Source organism: Lontra canadensis, unplaced genomic scaffold, assembly GCF_010015895.1.
Source record: "Lontra canadensis isolate GAN:19392208 unplaced genomic scaffold, GSC_riverotter_1.0 scaffold50, whole genome shotgun sequence".
Taxonomy (NCBI): domain Eukaryota; kingdom Metazoa; phylum Chordata; class Mammalia; order Carnivora; family Mustelidae; genus Lontra; species Lontra canadensis.
This window is the reverse complement of record NW_022631044.1, coordinates 5,081,460-5,100,447: the sequence shown is the minus strand read 5'-3', so window position 1 is coordinate 5,100,447 and position 18,988 is coordinate 5,081,460. Positions and strand designations below refer to the sequence as shown.

Below are 18,988 nucleotides of genomic sequence, written 5' to 3'. Positions count from 1 at the left end.
ATTTTAGCCATTCTGACTGGTGTGAGGTAATATCTCATTGTGGTTTTGATTTGTATTTCCCTGATGCCGAGTGATATGGAGCACTTTTTCATATGTCTGTTGGCCATCTGGGTGTCTTCTTTGCAGAAATGTCTGTTCATGTCTTCTGCCCATTTCTTGATTGGATTATTTGTTCTTTGGGTGTTGAGTTTGCTAAGTTCTTTATAGATTCTGGACACTAGCCCTTTATCTGATATGTCGTTTGCAAATATCTTCTCCTTTTGTTGTTGTCTTTTGGTTTTGTTAACTGTTTCCTTTGCTGTGCAAAAGCTTTTGATCTTGATAAAATCCCAATAGTTCATTTTTGCCCTTGCTTCCCTTGCCTTTGGCGATGTTCCTAGGAAGATGTTGCTGCGGCTGAGGTCGAAGAGGTTGCTGCCTGTGTTCTCCTCAAGGATTTGGATGGATTCCTTTCTCACATTGAGGTCCTTCATCCATTTTGAGTCTATTTTCGTGTGTGTTGTAAGGAAATGATCCAATTTCATTTTTGTGCATGTGGCTGTCCAATTTTCCCAACTCCATTTATTGAAGAGGCTGTCTTTTTTCCATTGGACATTCTTTCCTGCTTTGTGGAAGATTAGTTGACCATAGAGTTGAGGGTCTATTTCTGGGCTCTCTATTCTGTTCCATTGATCTATGTGTCTGTTTTTGTGCCAGTACCATGCTGTCTTGATGATGACAGCTTTGTAATAGAGCTTGAAGTCCGGGATTGTGATGCCACCAACTTTGGCTTTCTTTTTCAATATGCCTTTGGCTATTCCAGCTCTTTTCTGGTTCCATATAAATTTTAGGATCATTTGTTCCATTTCTTTGAAAAAAATGGATGGTACTTTGATAGGAATTGCATTAAATGTGTAGATTGCTTTAGGTAGCATAGACATTTTCACAATATTTATTCTTCCAATCCAGGAGCATGAAACATTTTTCCATTTCTTTGTGTCTTCCTCCATTTCTTTCATAAGTATTTTATAGTTTTCTGAGTATAGATTCTTAGCCTCTTTGGTTAGGTTTATTCCTAGGTATCTTATAGTTTTGGGTGCAACTGTAAATGGGATTGACTCCTTAATTTCTCTTGCTTCTGTCTTGTTGTTGGTGTAGAGAAATGCGACTGATTTCTGTGCATTGATTTTATATCCTGACACTTTACTGAATTCCTGTACAAGTTCAAGCAGTTTTGGAGTGAAGTCTTTTGGGTTTTCCACATAGAGTATCATATCATCTGCGAAGAGTGATAGTTTGACTACTTCTTTGCTGATTTGGATGCCTTTAATTTCCTTTTGTTGTCTGATTGCTGAGGCTAGGACTTCTAGTACTATGTTGAATAGCAGTGGTGATAATGGACAACCCTGCCGTGTTCCTGACCTTAGCGGAGAAGCTTTCAGTTTTTCTCCATTGAGAATGATATTTGCGGTGGGTTTTTCATAGATGGCTTTGATCATATTGAGGTATGTGCCCTCTATCCCTACACTTTGAAGAGTTTTGATCAGGAAGGGATGCTGTACTTTGTCAAATGCTTTTTCAGCATCTATGGAGAGTATCATATGGTTCTTGTTCCTTCTTTTATTAATGTGTTGTATCACATTGATTGATTTGCGGATGTTGAACCAACCTTGCAGGCCTGGAATAAATCCCACTTGGTTGTGGTGAATAATCCTTTTAATGTACTGTTGAATCCTATTGGCTAGTATTTTGTGAGAATTTTTGCATCTGTGTTCATCAAGGATATTGGTCTGTAGTTCTCTTTTTTGATGGGATCCTTGTCTGGTTTTGGGATCAAGGTGATGCTGGCCTCATAAAATGAGTTTGGAAGTTTTCCTTCCATTTCTATTTTTTGGAACAGTTTCAGGAGAATAGGAATTAGTTCTTTAAGTGTTTGGTAGAATTCCCCCGGGAAGCCATCTGGCCCTGGGCTTTTGTTTGTTTGGAGATTTTTGATGACTGTTTCAATCTCCTTACTGGTTATGGGTCTGTTCAGGCTTTCTATTTCTTCCTGGCTCAGTTGTGGTAGTTTATATGTCTCTAGGAATGCATCCATTTCTTCCAGATTGTCAAATTTGTTGGCATAGAGTTGCTCATAGTATGTCCTTATAATTGTCTGTATTTCTTTGGTGTTAGTTGTGATCTCTCCTCTTTCATTCATGCTTTTATTGATTTGGGTCCTTTCTCTTTTCTTTTTGATAAGTCTGGCCAGGGGTTTATCAATCTTATTAATTCTTTCAAAGAACCAGCTCCTAGTTTCATTGATTTGTTCTATTGTTTTTTTGGTTTCTATTTCATTGATTTCTGCTCTGATCTTTATGATTTCTCTTCTCCTGCTGGGTTTAGGGTTTCTTTCTTTTGTTCTTTCTCCAGCTCCTTTAGGTGTAGGGTTAGGTTGTGTACCTGAGACCTTTCTTGTTTCTTGAGAAAGGCTTGTACCGCTATATATTTTCCTCTCAGGACTGCCTTTGCTGTGTCCCACAGATTTTGAACCGTTGTGTTTTCATTATCATTTGTTTCCATGAATTTTTTCAATTCTTCTTTAATTTCCTGGTTGACCCATTCATTCTTTAGAAGGATGCTGTTTAGTCTCCGTGTATTTGGGTTCTTTCCAAATTTCCTCTTGTGATTGAGTTCTAGCATAAGAGCGTTGTGGTCTGAAAATATGCAGGGAATGATCGCAATCTTTTGATACTGGTTGAGACCTGATTTAGGACCCAGGATGTGATCTATTCTGGAGAATGTTCCATGTGCACTAGAGAAGAATGTGTATTCTGTTGCTTTGGGATGAAATGTTCTGAATATATCTGTGATATCCATCTGGTCCAGTGTGTCATTTAAGGCCTTTATTTCCTTGTTGATCTTTTGCTTGGATGATCTGTCCATTTCAGTGAGGGGAGTGTTAAAGTCCCCTACTATTATTGTATTATTGTTGATGTGTTTCTTTGATTTTGTTATTAATTGGTTTATATATTTGGCTGCTCCCACATTAGGGGCATAGATATTTACAATTGTTAGATCTTCTTGTTGGACAGATCCTTTGAGTATGATGTAGTGTCCTTCCTCATCTCTTATTATAGTCTTTGGCTTAAAATCTAATTGATCTGATATACAGATTGCCACTCCTGCTTTCTTCTGATGTCCATTAGCATGGTAAATTCTTTTCCACCCCCTCACTTTAAATCTGGACGTGTCTTCGGGTTTAAAATGAGTTTCTTGTAGGCAACATATAGATGGGTTTTGTTTTTTTATCCATTCTGATACCCTGTGTCTTTTGATTGGGGCATTTAGCCCATTAACATTCAGGGTAACTATTGACAGATATGAATTTAGTGCCATTGTATTGCCTGTAAGGTGACTGTTATTGTATATTGTCTCTGTTCCTTTCTGATCTACTACTTTTAGGGTCTCTCTTTGCTTAGAGGACCCCTTTCAATACTTCCTGTAGAGCTGGTTTGGTGTTTTGAAATTCTTTCAGTTTTTGTTTGTCCTGGAAGCTTTTAATCTCTCCTTCTATATTCAATGATAGCCTAGCTGGATATAGTATTCTTGGCTGCATGTTTTTCTCGTTTAGTACTCTGAATATACCATGCCAGCTCTTTCTGGCCTGCCAGGTCTCTGTGGATAAGTCTGCTGCCAATCTAATATTTTTACCATTGTATGTTACAGACTTCTTTTCCCGGGCTGCTTTTAGGATTTTCTCTTTGTCACTAAGACTTGTAAATTTTACTATTAGGTGATGGGGTGTGGACCTATTCTTATTGATTTTGAGGGGGGTTCTCTGAACCTCCTGGATTTTGATGCTTGTTCCCTTTGCCATATTGGGTAATTCTCTCCAATAATTCTCTCCAATATACCTTCTGCTCCGCTCTCTCTCTCTTCTTCTTCTGGAATCCCAATTATTCTAATGTTGTTTCATCTTATGGTGTCACTTAGCTCTCAAGTTCTCCCCTCGTGGTCCAGTAGCTGTTTGTCCCTCTTTTGCTCAGCTTCTTTATTCTCTCATTTGGTCTTCTATATCACTAATTCTTTCTTCTGCCTCATTTTCCTAGCAGTGAGAGCCTCCATTTTTTATTGCACCTCATTAATAGCTTTTTTTATTTCAACTTGGTTAGATTTTAGTTCTTTTATTTCTCCAGAAATGGCTGTTATCTCTCCAGAGAGGGTTTCTCTAATATCTTCCATGCCTTTTTCAAGCCTGGCTAGAATGTTGAGAATCGTCATTCTGAACTCTAGATCTGACATATTACCAATGTCTGTATTGATTAGGTCCCTAGCCTTTGGTACTGCCTCTTGTTCTTTTTTTTGTGGTGAATTTTTCCGCCTTGTCATTTTGTCCAGGTAAGAGTATATGAAGGAGCAAGTAAAATACTAAAAGGGTGGCAACAACCCCAGGAAAATATGCTTTAGCCAAATCAGAAGAGATCCCAAATCGTGAGGGGGGAGAAGGGGGCTAAAAAGTGGTTCAGAAAGAAAAAAAAAAAATGAAACAATTAAAAGAAGAAAACGAATAAAGAAAAAATATAAAAAGGAAAAAAAATATATATATATATATTAGATAAACTAGTTAAAAAACGTTACAAAAGAAAAGGGTAAAAGTTAAAAAAATTTAGCAGAAGAAGAGAAAAAAATTGAAAAAGAAAAAAAATTAAATTAACTGCAAGGCTAAAGAATCATGGGGAGAAAGCCATGAGTTCCGTGCTTTGCTTTCTCCTCCTCTGGAATTCCGCTGCTCTCCTTGGTATTGAAACTGCACTCCTTGGTAGGTGAACTTGGTCCTGGCTGGGTTTCTTGTTGATCTTCTGGGGGAGGGGCCTGTTGTAGTGATTCTCAAGTGTCTTTGCCCCCGTCGGAGTTGCACCGCCCTTACCCGGGGTCGGTCTGAGTATTCCGCTCGGGTTTGCTCTGAAGCTTTTGTTCCCTGAGCGCTTTCCGTACAGTTCCAGAGGACGGGAATGAAGATGGCAGCCTCCCAGTGTCCGGCCCGGAGAAGCCGAGAGCCCGGGGCCCCACTCCTCAGTGCACCCTCAGAGAACAGCACCCAATTACTCCCGTCATCCTGGCCTCCGGCCGCGCTCCGAGCTGACAGAGCCTGCGACCAGTTCAAGGTAACCCCGAGCTGTGAGCTCACTCCTCGGCTCTGTCTCTGTAGCTGGCTTCCCCGTTCTAATACCTGTAAGCTCTGCGACACTCAGACACCCCTGATCCTTCTGTGATCCTGAGGGACCTGAGGCCACGCTGACCCCGCATGGGCTTCACCCCGGTTAAGCCTCTGGAGCGATGTCCCTCAGCAGAACAGGCTTTTAACAGCCAGCCCCTCCCCCCGCAGTCTATCTTCCCGTCACTTTGGATTCACTTCTCCGCCAGTCCTACCTTTCAGAAAGTGGTTGATTTTCTGTTTCTAGAATTGCTGTTCTTCTCTTTGATCTCCCGTTGGATTTGTAGGTGTTTGCAATCTTTAGATAAGCTATCTAGCTGATCTTCCGCTACCTGAAGTAGTCTCAGCCTGCTACTTCGCCACCATCTTGACTCCTCCGACTTCTAACTATTTAAGTCACAATCATTTCCTTTAAGTTTTCTTACCCAGTCAAATGTTTAATACATAATAAATGAATTTAAGTAACATGGTAGCTATTTTTTATGGAAACAAGTTATACTTCAACTATCTTTAGGGTACAGATTTACAGTATGTACTTTTCTATATTTTTATATCACTACTCCTAGAACTCTACTGCTCAACTCAGATTTTCATTCAACAGGTGAATGAGCAATTAAAGTACTTGCTTTCTGGAACTGTTTTCGGGTTATAGTTTTATTTTGACTTCATTGCCAACTTTTGCAACAATGTTTGGACAATTATGTAAATAACTTACTGTATATTCTATTTTATAATTTCAGTGGGAAGAAAAAGAATGAAATTGCTAAAATGTGATTTTAGAGGAAGCATATAAAGTTCTTTTAAAAAAAATTAAGTTCTCTATAACTTTCAACCAACAGAATGTTGCTGAAAATGAGAGGAAATTCCAACACAACTTGACATGAGGCCAGCAGTAAGGTTAGGATATAAAGTATATGTTAAGTCCTGTTCATTTTCACTTATGGGGTAAAATTTGGCTTTTAAGCTTTTTAGCATGGGGATCTGATTTCTTTTTTTATGTGATGGTAGGATAAAAGATTCTGGGTCAGTTCTGTGTTGGTCTATTATTATAAACTATTATAAACCCTCTATAATTCTGCATTGTTTCATCTATTAATTTGGAACAGCAGAAATAATCATAATTTCTATTTTGTCTTCAAATGTTGCAATCTTACCTTTCCTTCTTTTACTTTCAACAGTCATATACTTTTTGTTAGTCTGATCTATTCATGCTGGGTGATGGATTTCAGAAATATCCCTGTGTGCCAAGATGTTGAGCAAAGCTTAACTCTGTCTTTGCTTCTTTCAGTGCTCATCAGTGCAAATTTTATATTGTAAGATGCTGATTAGGTCTGGTATAGGTCCCAGATAAGTGCTTTACAAAAAAAATGTAAAGGATATACACCACATTTGAGAATCATTGTCCTAAACTTCAGCTTCTGGATTTGAATTAGTTAACCTTTTCAAAAGAGCTTCTGCTACCACAGAAGCATCTCATTCTAAGAGGTAAATGAGTTCACTACTTATTTCTTCAAATTAGAGGATGGGAATTAGAGTGGCAAAAGAACTAAGGCTAATACCATTATATAAGCAATTGAAAACAGTTGATTTTTCTAACCAGAAAGAAGAATCTTTTCCTTGTGACATCTCAAGTCACAGAAGTCATGTCTTTGAAAAACTCCTTTGTATCAGAAAGGCTTTTTTTTTTTTTTTTTTTTTTCTTCCCTCCACCCTTTATGGGATTGTGGATTGTGTTTGGGATTTGGGGTGGTATTGGTGGGGGGGGTAGTTGGAAACCTTTGGAAATAGAACTGGTAGAGAATTCAAAAGCTTCAGGGACAATGTAAAAGAAGGGAAAAGATTTAAGGACTCAAGCGAAACAGACACTTCCTTTCCTGACAGATTTTTAATGGCTGGATTGAAAACAATATCCAAACTATAAATTTTATCTATTGGAAATACTTTTATGATCTGCATTTGTAACCATTTCAGTTGATTGTCATGACTCTTGGGCAATTTTTTATTATATTTCATAATTTAATTTTTTTATTAGATGACATGATACTTGCACATTTTAGAAAAGCAATTATATATATTCCTATTTTGGACAGAGTATGAAATAAAAACTATATATGTGAAAAAACTAGATTCACTAATGTAGTTATGGCTACTTGATCTTCTCCCAATATTTTTAAGTAAGAGAACTGTGTCAAAAATAGCAAATGTTAAAAAAATGGCAAATATTTCATTTGGTGGAATTATAGGATAATGAACAACAACCAAAAATAATTCAAATTAGGTTCCTCTTAATTTTACAACTAAGGTAGGAAATATTCTAAGCTACTGGTTGCTCACTGGAATCGCCTGAGGAGCATTTAAATGAATACCAGTGTCCACCTGGGGATATCACCTAAGCATCAGTATTTTTTAAAAGCTCCTCAGGCCCTCAAACAGACTCATCCCAATATTTACTAATCCCAGTATCACTAAAATTGAAATAGGAATTATCAAACACATTGAGTCTTACTTACTATACTTCAGGAGTTTACATTGCACTGAGAAGAAATACTTAAAATGAAACACAAAAAATTTCAAAAATGACATTATAAGAGCCAAGTATGGCAGAGAACTTCTTCTAAAGGTGTTTTGTGAAGAAGGAAATCATAGAAGAGTAGTGATTAAAGAAAGCTTCTAGGAGAAGCTGGAACTTTTTCTGGGTTTCTAAGTGTGGTGGTTCTGAGGGTAGCCAGATTCCAAGATGCCTCCCAATAATCCCCACTCCTGGTTCACATCCTGTGGCTTTTATCTTGTTTTCCTTCTCTCTCATTAATAAGTCTGGAGGAAGCCAGTAGTGACAGCTTATGGAGAAGCACATGTAGGGAGAAACAGAGGTCTTGGCTAACAGACAACAACCATGTGAGTGAGCTTAGAAGAAGATTCTTTAATACCAGTCAAGTCTTGAGATGACAGCAGCAGCAGCTGACAGTTTGCCACTTCTTGAGTGCCTGAACCAGAACAATTCAGGCCAGGAATAGAAGACAAGACAATGGGAAGAACATAATGAGCAAAGACATGAAGTGAACTGAAGTGGTATGCTGTGGTATTCTGTCCAGAGACACAGGTATGTTGCTTAGGAAATAGGTATTTTGGGGGGGGAGACATAGATTATTGAGGTTATTGAGGTCACTGAGGGTTATTACTGAGGTTATTGAAAGATATATAAATAGTTAACATGAGAGGGAATAAGAAGCCACTGAGCTTTTGCTTTATTTCTCTTCTCAAAATTTTAGAAACATTTTTAAAAAACATAATAATTGAAAAGCAGGGGAGAAAATATATTGTTTTTTGAAAATTAGCAAAAGAAAAATTAGCTCACTGTCTTGTAAAGAGATGAGCACCACTCTTGTAAAGAATGTTTAAGTTGGGGGCGCCTGGGTGGCTCAGTGGGTGGCTCAGTGGGTTAAAGCCTCTGCCTTCGGCTCAGGTCATGATCTCAGGGTCCTGGGATCGAGTCCTGCATTGGGCTCTCTGCTCAGCGGGGAGCCTGCTTCCCCCTCCCACATCTGCCTCTCTGCCTACTTGTGATTTCTGTCTGTCAAATAAATAAATAAAATCTTAAAAAAAAAAAAAGAATGTTTAAATGGGCAAAGGGTTTGAGTAGAATAGGAGATTTGGTATATGAGGTAACATTTATCAATTACTAGTAAACACTGAAACTGACAACAAATTTATATACCATAGACCGATAGTTTGGTCTTTAAGAACGTCTAAATAGCTGCTAGAGAGACAACAAAATCCCTTACTTTACTAAGTCTGGATTTCCAATAACGATTCCAATTGACTTCAAATAGCTTCACTAAAATATCACCATTAACGAACAACAACTGAGTGCTTTAGACATTTTTCACACACTTATTTCCTACAAAGTATATACAAACTAAATTTAAAGTCCAAAAGCAGCAGTTTCTAATTTTTTTTTACAATGCCATAATAGGAGCAGGAAGTAATTTTATGAATGAAAATTCACCTGGTTTAAGTACAAGCTTACAACCTTTTAGCGGTTGCAATGTTTTCCTAAAGAATTTTGCCTTAGGCAAGTCTCTGCTTTTAGAAGAAATCAGATCAAGTTCAATTGTATCAGTGTTTTCTTTTGGCTCACTGTTTATTTTGCAAGTAAAACTCAAAATCAACAGTAGTGTTTAAGGTGAACATTAAGGAAATTGTGTCCGCACTGCAGGGTCTGCATGAACCACCTTTGGGGAGTAATTTATTTGCTATTATTCATATTTCGTCAGAAAGGCAGATAAAGCATCTTGCTTCCTATATTAAAACAAACTTTTTCATTTGAAAACAATGCACATTTATTACATAAATTTCTGAAACTCAGAAAAATAGAAGGAATTGTTTTCATTTTATATTATAATACCATCCAAGCAGAAGATACCACTACTATATTTTTCTTTCTTCTCACATTACTTTCTCTCTCTCTGGATATATCTATGTATATGTGGGTTGTATTATATAATTATGATATTCAGTATCCACAATTTTTATGCTATCTCTTCCCATTTGGGATTCATCATTTCATTCATTCAACAAATATTTATTAAGCAATATACTATATTTTCTCATTTACTTTTATTTTTACACATGCAATTTTTAATGGCTGCCTTAAACCCCATAAAGTACATTTACCATAGTTTATTTAAAAAATTTTCTATAATTGGATGCTTAGTTTCCTGCTATTTTTTGATTTATGAAGTTTTCTTCTTCTTCTTTTTTGTTTTTTTTTAAAGATTTTATTTATTATTTGACAGAGAAAGACACAGTGAGAAAGGGAACACAAGCAGAAGGAGTGGGTGGGAGAGGGAGAACCAGCCTTCCTGCTGAGCCAGGGAGCCCACTGTGGAGCTCGATTCCAGGACCCTGAGATCATGACCGGAGCAGAAGGCAGACACTTAAGGACTGAGCCACCCAGGTGCCCCTATGAAGTTTTTTTTTTTTTTAAATAGAAAAGTAATACTTACAAATCAAAAATCCAAATAGAAAAAAAGGATTTATATGAAAATTTCCTTCCCATCCCAGACTTCTAGATTCTTACTCCTCTCCTTACTATTCTGTTTCAAATCTTCTCCTTTCCTATACAGTCTGTGTATATACAAACTTGCTTTTTCCCTTATACAAATAGAGGCATTCTACATACAATGTTTTGTAAGCTCTATACCTTTTCACTTTTATTTTAACAATATATTAGTCTTTTATTTGCCGATGGCCCCTGGTATTCTACTGTGTGTTCTATCATTTACTTATTAGTTCTTTACTGACATATAACTAGGTTATATATATTTGCTATTTTTCTAGCCTATTATACTGGCTAGTTAGTACAGTTGGAATAATATTAAATTGTTCCTAGACTTTAACAGGAATGTATCTAGTTATCCAATATTTAGCAAAATCCTGGCTTTGGCCTTAGGTAGAAAATCATGTTAAACATCTATTATTATGTTAATGAATTATAAAAATAATGGATGTTGTATTTTTAGTATCTATGGAAATAAATGCATTTTCTTCCTTTGATGTATTAACTGGTGAAAGTACATAATAAGTTTCTTAGAATCAAGTCATCTCTGTATTCCTAGGATGAATTCAGGTAACACAGAGTTCCAATCATACCTCATACACGATTAATATCATTTATTTTCATCTTAAACAACATACCAAAGCCTTTTATCATTTTATTTTAAATCCTTTGTAAATATTATTTTATTGACTACATAATTTTTCACCTAGCGGATGCATTATCATTTTTTCCTAATCATCTATTGTTGGGTATTTAATTTTTTTCCCTTTCAAGCTATTCTAAACAATGGGACAGATTAAACAAATTTTTGATGTTTGCAATATTAACTCAGATGTAAGCTTCAGTCTTCTAGCCTTACAAGATTTTTGTTGTTTTTGTTGTTTTGTTTTGTTTTGTTTTGTTTTGCTTTTTTAAAAGAGGGAGGGAGGGAGTGGGGAGAGTCTGAGGGAAAGGAAGAGAGAGAATCCCAAGCAGTGCTGAGCACAACGTAGGACCTGAAATCAGGGTCCTGCGATCAGGACCTGAGCTGAAATCAAGAGTCAGAGCTTAACTGACTGAGCCACCCAGGCATCCCTAGCTTTACAATTTTAAATGTTAAATTCCATCTCCCCATCGTGGGAAATTCAGTGTGTACCACAACAAGTCTCTTTGAGACTCCTCTGAAATATATTTCTTACAGTCACATCTAGTTTTTGGCTTTTGCTGAATTTTTAACTCATTTATCTCTGACCTCTTGCGGAAGCTCTCTGTCTTTAGTTGGCTCAACAGAGATCAGAACTCCCTTCTAAATTCTCCAAAACACAATCCAAACAAAGAAGTTACCAAAGATAGTTATGTGCAATAGACTTTTATTGTTGAACTGGTGAGTAGTTACCCTGAGTAATAGTACAACAGATAAAAGATTAATATTAGACACTGATGTTCTTGAAAGTCCTTTGGCTATTTTTGCTATTGAGAATTAGTCATTTTGTGACTTTTCCTTGAACATTATCTTCCTCCTTCTCCTTTCATCTCTGGAATGGCCAAGAGATGAGCTGTCCCTCTCTCATGTCCCTGAAAATTAAAAGTTGTTCCCATTTCATTATGAGGAACAATGTAATCCTTTCTTTATTTATCCTTATCTCACAACTGGCCATGTCCTAAGGCCTGTCTTTCCACAATTGAAATGATCCTTCAATATTTTTGGTTTTTCTAATCAAAAGACATTTCTCTCCTAAGAAGAGATTTTAACCTACTCTGCTACCCTCTCTCCAGGAGTGCTGATCAGTTTAGAACATGGTGCTAAGTCTTTAACAGGATGAGTCAGGTAATACAGCACTAGTCCTTGTGTGGCATTCCCTCCTGTATTTGTTAAGCCTTTTGATAATGTGGTAATTACCTGCCTTTTCTGTTGATGGAAGAATTAGATTGTTGAGATCCTAACATGATGTATCTGTCAGCAGCATTGATTCATCATCACTGAATGCCAAGGTTTTCTCTGATTTAAAAAAAATGGGAGGATTAATTGATCTGTGTTTTTCACCTCCTCTCTCTCTCTCTCTCTCTCCTGTTTCTACCTCCCTCTGTATTTTCACCTCCTGTTTCTGCTGCCTTTTTTATTCGCTAAGTGAGACATCCTAGTACAGAGGTGGGAGTTGGGAGGGTCAGACATAGTGTAAAGAATACATTCGTCCCTCTAGGTGAGATTAGCACCTAAGCTTACTTTGTCTAGAAATCTGAACAGTACCTATATCCTATATACCATCCTGTATATATCCTATACACCATCCAGCCAAGCAACCTCCGTGACTTCTCTGGCTTCCCAGGACTGTCCCTGGTTGGATTATGCTTATTATCCCTATATACAAGGGATGGGACTTATATTTAGAGTAAGGGATATAGGGATTACTGTCCCTATGTAATGTTTGTGTAATTACATATATTCACTTGAGCACAGAACAGTGGATGCCCTCTATAAACAATAACTGTTCAGTGTTCAGGATCTGAGTGTAGATTTGTCTCCAAACTCACAGGGTCCCCATGGATAGTACAAATAAGATTTTCCTTAAATGTCTTAAATAGGACCTTGAATCTAGCTTGTCTCCCCTTACACCTAGAAATCATTATTGTCATTATCATCATCATCTTCACCACCTCTCACCACTCTGCCTTCTAGAGTTCATTCTTCCTTTTCTCTCCCTCCTGCCTGGAGCCAGTAGACAAGAAATGCTACACAGAGCTCTGAAAGAGGTCAATGGCACTGAGGGTCAGGAATGGCCAGATGGTGAGAACTGAAGTCACAAAAGCCGATGATATCAGGAGTAAGTGTGAAGAAAGGAGGATCATGAGTCAAGGATATACGCATTGCTGAATGGGGAAGGAGACAGTCCTTGAAGTACCGGAAAAAGAACAATCCAATTAAGCAGGAGTGATGTCAAATTTTTTTTTTTAAGATTTTATTTATTTATCTGACAGAGAGAGAGAGATCGTAAGTAGGCAGAGAGGCAGTGGGGAGGGGGAGAAGCAGGCTCCCTGCTGAGCTAGGAACCTGATGTGGGGCTTGATCCCAGGACCTTGAGATCATGACCTGAGCTGTAGGCAGCGGCTTAACCCACTGAGCCACCCAGGCACCCCAGTAATGTCATATTTAACAATAGGTTCTGTTTCATGCCAACAATGTGCCCCGAACCCTAATTAGTAATAGGGGAAAAATTATTTGCAAAGCACTCATCTCTGAAATTATTTATTTGATATAGTTACAGTTTTATATGACTAAATCTCTTGCTTATATTAGAGACAAAATATAATCCAAATATAACCCTCAAACTCTATTTCCATTTATAATTCTAATCCACCGGTACTATCTTTTTACAGCACAAATAGAAAAATGAATGGTCAGCACTTTACTTGTTCTTCCAAGTCTACGGTGAGGTTACAAATTATAGTGAACTGATCACCATTTGAGTCAACTTGAGGACAAAAGAGAAACTAGTAATAAAGATCTTGGTAATTCAAATGTGAAGTGATGGGCTTCTGAAATAATGGTTACTCAATGTCTCACTGAGGTGACTCTGGGTTCAGAGTTTTTGCATTGAAATTCTGGTTCACTTACATATGAATCCTTGGAACTGAGGAAGCAAACCTCATTGAGCCTTACTTTCCTCATTTCTAAGCAGAGATAATAATAGGGCCTACTTTACAGGGATGTAAAGAATAAATGAGTTAATACATACAAAGCACATACTTGGCACACAGTAAGCACTGGATAAATAGAAGCCACTACTGTGACACAGACAGTGATTAAAAAAAGGCCAGCTACCACAGTGTCCTCAGATGCTCAAGCAGAACACCTGGAAGGCATCCTTAACCCTACCCTATCTCATTACCTCATCAAAGCTGTTACAAAATCCTGTCTTTCTTACTTCCAACGTACATCCTAAATCCATGACCTTCTCCTCAGTTCCACTGTGACCAATCATGCCCATACCACTATCATCACTCCCTCCCGGCCAACTGCATCCACTTCCCCATGGGTCCCTAGCTTCTACCCTTGTCCTGTCTAGTCCATTCCTCAAATTGTAGCCAGAAAGGACTTATAAAACTACAAATCCTTTCAAGTGGGGGCATATACATATATATACTATCTGTTATTTCTGTCTGTTCTTAGAATAAATCCCAATTCAGCTCCATGGTTTATAGGGGCTGGCTTAATTTAACTTCTGTGTCCCTTCCTAGCTCTTATTTTACCATCACTTTGCTCATAGAAGTTCAGCTATACAACCACATTCTGGTTTCTTGTCTACACCAAGCCCGTTCTCCAGGCACTTGCTCTTCTCTCAGTCTGCACTGTTCTTTCTCCCTTTCTCTGAATGATTGGCTCATTCTTGTCATTAGGCCTCAGTTCAAACGTCCTCTTCCAGGGAAGCCTTCTTCATCTGCCCTAAATCATCTACCTTCCAGCAACTCTTCTCTCATCACCTGACTTATTTTCTCAATGCTGCTCATCACAACCTGGAATTATAATCTGCATTTTCTGCTGTTTTACTAAGTCTCTGTACCTCCCATTAGGAGCAAAGGTACAGCCCCATGAGGGCAGAGATGAATCCTGGTTTTTTTTTTTTTTTTCATCTCTAGGCACTTGGCAGATGATCAATAAGTATTTGATAAAATATTGAATAAATGAGTTGAGCACCCTCCCTTAGAATGTGTGGGTTTATGTAGAGATGAGTATGTAAGCATGTGTGTGTTTGTGTGATTTTGTGTGCTCTACTGCATATGAATATGCATGAGAGTATGTGAGTGTGTATGGGGGAATGCCTGTGAGCATGTGTGTAAGGGTATGTTACTGCGTATGTATGGGTGTGAGAATGTATCACTGTGAGTATGTGAATGTGTGTGTGTATTGTAAGAATATTAGGGAAAGCTGATTTCTCTGATTTGATTTGAATCAAATACTTTAAATACTTAACAATTAAGATTTATTCAAGTACTTTAATTAAAATAATCTCATGATGACAAACTATAGTGTTGTAACAAAGGAATATTTTGTAGTCCTCTATCTTAAGAGATTGACCTCATGAAGCTAATCATTAAAATGGGATATGATGAGTAAGAACTTGTGGGATTTTGTTAAATCCTTCTGGGAACTCAATGCTTTCTCTATTTCCTCTTCAGGGAGACAACCTTGTGATCTACAGGGATTTGCTGGATAAATGCATACCTTTCCTGCCTAATGCCCATGCTATTCCTACTTCCTGGAATGTTTTTACTTCATCTCTTTGCTTGGCTGAGGTTATTTAGGGACTCAGTGTCTATCTCCTCCTCTAAGCTCCAGAGATACAGAGACCTCCCTTTCTTGTTCATTGCTACATTCCAGCATCTAACATAACATCTGGCATAAGTAAGTTTTCAAAATAAATAAATAAATAAATAAATAAATAAAGCTATATAGTAATTAAAAAGAAAAGCTCTTTCTTTTTTAAAATATATTATATGTTAATATATATAACATATCCAAGAAATGATTACCTTTCCCAAGGGCAGGGCTTGCTTGTTATATGACACATACATAGATAGATGCTCAATAAAGAGAAGATAGTCAGTTGAAGCTTGAACTCATACTATCCTGTGCCCATGAACAAGGACATTCTGAAGTCAGATCACCTGGTTGGAATCCAAGTTCTGTCAGTTATTAGACTCTATAAGACCTTGGGAAATTATATGGCCTCTCTGAGGCTCAGTTTGCTTCTCTGTGGAATTACAAGACAATCCTATCCTGGCTGTGTCTTTCTAATCCCTGCCTCCATGGTCACATTGCCTGAATCTCCTTTGCCGGGGGCATTATTCAATCTGTAACGAACATTTATAGATATATGATCTTTTCATACATTAATATGAAAGTTTTATTATTCACTCTGCTAGTGTCCAACCATGCTTGCATTCAGTGAAAACTCCACATAATAGTCACTTTATCCTTTTGAAGGCTTTGCCATATTCCATTTTATAATTCTACCATTCTTTATTCAACCAAACTTGACCGATAAACATTAAGGTTATTTTCAATCTATCTGTATTATTTACTTATTATAAAATTTCCACATATATAGACATAAATTTTGTGTACTTGTCTAGTTATTTCATTGGAATATATTCCTAAGAGTAGAATTGCTGAGGCAAAATTTATACATTTAAATTTTTTATTTATCTTATTAAATCACCCTCTAAAAATGTTCCAATTTAAAATCTCATTTCTCATCTAAGAGAATTTGTCATTCCCCCCACACCCTGCTCAGTTCAGATTAATAACAATTCATTTTATGAGAGGGAAAACATATTATTTTGTAATTTCATTTTACATTGCTTTGATTAGTAGTTGAGCATCTGTTTTATATCTATTACTTGTCCATTTTCTCCCACAATTATCAATCTTTTTTGATTTGCAAGAGCTTCTATATATTAAGATATTAGCCTTTTCTATTAAGATAACATTTATATAGGCTTAAACCTGTATTTTGGAATTTTCTCCTCTCAACTCAGTTAATATCACCTTCAGTTATACAGAAGTTTAAAATTTTTAGGAAACAGAATATGCATTTCTCTCATTAAGGTTTCTGGATGTAATATTGTTCTAAGAAAAGCCATTCAAACTGCAAGGATCTTGGCCATTACTGTTAATATGACCTTACTTGCAATTATAGAATGGTGAAGCTTAAGGGCATTTCACATTTTGCTCGTTTTTTCCTAAGTAAATTCTGGGCTTTCTTGAGGGTTCTTTTTAATAGAATCCAAATATGTGTCTTGAATGCCACGGCTAGTGCAGAAATATTCTGAAGAGAAATCCTGATCAACATTTTATGTCAAACGAACATTTACTTTAGCTATTAATCTGTATTCTGTGTTTATGAAGTTTGAGCACTTTTTCCCTTCTGTTCTCTCCCACCGAGAGCTCAAATCACTGTGATCAGATACAAACAAGTTAAGTGGGAGATGGAGCAGACGCCAGAGGATCTCACACGGGTCTAATCTCAAAGGTTTCTGAGAGTCATAAAGTATGGCATATAATAACTGAAATGTGGCATCTGAACAGTAGTTATAACACACTACTAGGTTTCATTTCATGTAATATTTTAATCACAAGAATAAACAAAGAAAAAAGCCTTGCCTGATACTAAAACTTAGAGCTTGAATTCACATACCAGTTCCAGACAAGATAGGGGTATATTTTTTCTCTTTAAGTATTCACTGGGGGTCAGCAAAATTCCAGAAAAAGTAAAATTATAAAAGATGTACCTTCATAAGAGTTGATTTTCCTCCCTCTGAATTCTTAATCAGGTCCATATTTGGCCTGTTTGTATTCCTCTTAATCACTTCTCAGAACTCTTTCTTTTCAATACTAACTAATATTAAGGGGTGGATGAGAGATATCAATGAAATTCTGCTCATGCTTGCCTCTCTTGGGGATTTTATACTTCCCTTTTTAGTTGTTATAATTGTAGATCCCTTCAGGGTATCCACCCTTGCAACACCTGTCATCCTTGCTTCCCTCAATGAGGTCATCACAGACGCACCTAGTTTTTGAGCTTTTCCTCTGTAATTAATTTCCTTGAGTCACTGAATAACTTTATCTACCTTCTGCCATAAACCTCTCATTTTCTCTGATATCCTTATTTGCAATAAGTCAACCAGAATTGAGCACAATATGGCTTTTCCCTTCAATGATGCTGAAATAATTTCTTCCGACTCATGCTCTGTGCATGGAGTGGTGATCAAGACAGTCTATGATTGTTTGCTTGTTTAAGCACTTGTATATGAGATTATTTAACTGTTTGTTTAATTGTACCTCACTGAAAGTCTGCTTTCTGTTAAACCTTGTTATCGTTTGAGTACTATTCACTAAATACATCTTTTTCTTAACCTAAGTGGTTCAAATCAAATATTTCCTTGATTTTAAGATGTTCAACCACCCCTCAACACACATCTATTTGCACATTTCTGCAATCAGACTATGTCCTAGATTCATTGTGTGCATTTAATATGGTGTTTTCCTAAAAAAAAAACCTTACTAAATTGTTCCTTTGGCTTACAATGAATAGCTTTGGAATCCTAGAGATGTGGTGAGACGAAAGTACGTTGGTCATGGGTTTGAGACATTAAGGAATTGCTGTAAGTCTTTTTTTACTTTACTCCTCAGATATCAAGGTTCTTTTGGAGGGAAAAAAAAAAGTACCTTTGCCTTTTGTGAGTTTAGGACTTAGCGTTTATGGTTTGGTATCATTGACTTTCTTTCCTCTTTGCCCTGTCCTTCCACTGGATCCGTATTAGAAAGCAGCTAATCCGGGAGACCCACTCTGCCTCATCCACACCCAGCAGCTCCTTTCTACTTAATGCCCACATGCCTTCTGGTAAATGTCTGCCCAGTTGGTTTTTTTCTTAAATTTTTTGCCCTCGAATCTATGGATGAATCTTCTACATTGAACTTTTAGCAAAAGCTTTGTCAAGTCAAGGGTGGTTTATATATAAACACTATTTTCTCTGTCTTGGCTCCTCCTCATAAATTTTCATGGAATTTTAACTGCTGAATCCCTTTAGCTCTGAAAACAAAGTGAGTAAAATGCCAGGTTTGAACACTAAGGTTCTATGTTTATTTGGCTTTCAAAAATCTAAAGGTATTTTTATTACCTGTAATCTTTTAAATACCTCCTTATCCCAATGTGTATCAGATGTAAACATATTTTCAGATATCAAACAGAAGTTTGATGGGTAGATGGAAAAAT

The 18,988-nt window shown here is 37.0% G+C and overlaps 1 long non-coding RNA gene across 1 annotated transcript; it reads left to right on the top strand.

Moving 5' to 3' along the window:
* The first annotated feature begins 6,025 nt into the window (after positions 1 to 6,025).
* Positions 6,026 to 15,496, top strand: LOC116877115. The gene is made up of 4 exons (XR_004384547.1): positions 6,026 to 6,073; positions 7,990 to 8,276; positions 13,590 to 13,721; positions 15,390 to 15,496. It is a non-coding gene; the product is annotated as an uncharacterized LOC116877115 (long non-coding RNA).
* The last annotated feature ends 3,492 nt before the right edge of the window (positions 15,497 to 18,988 follow it).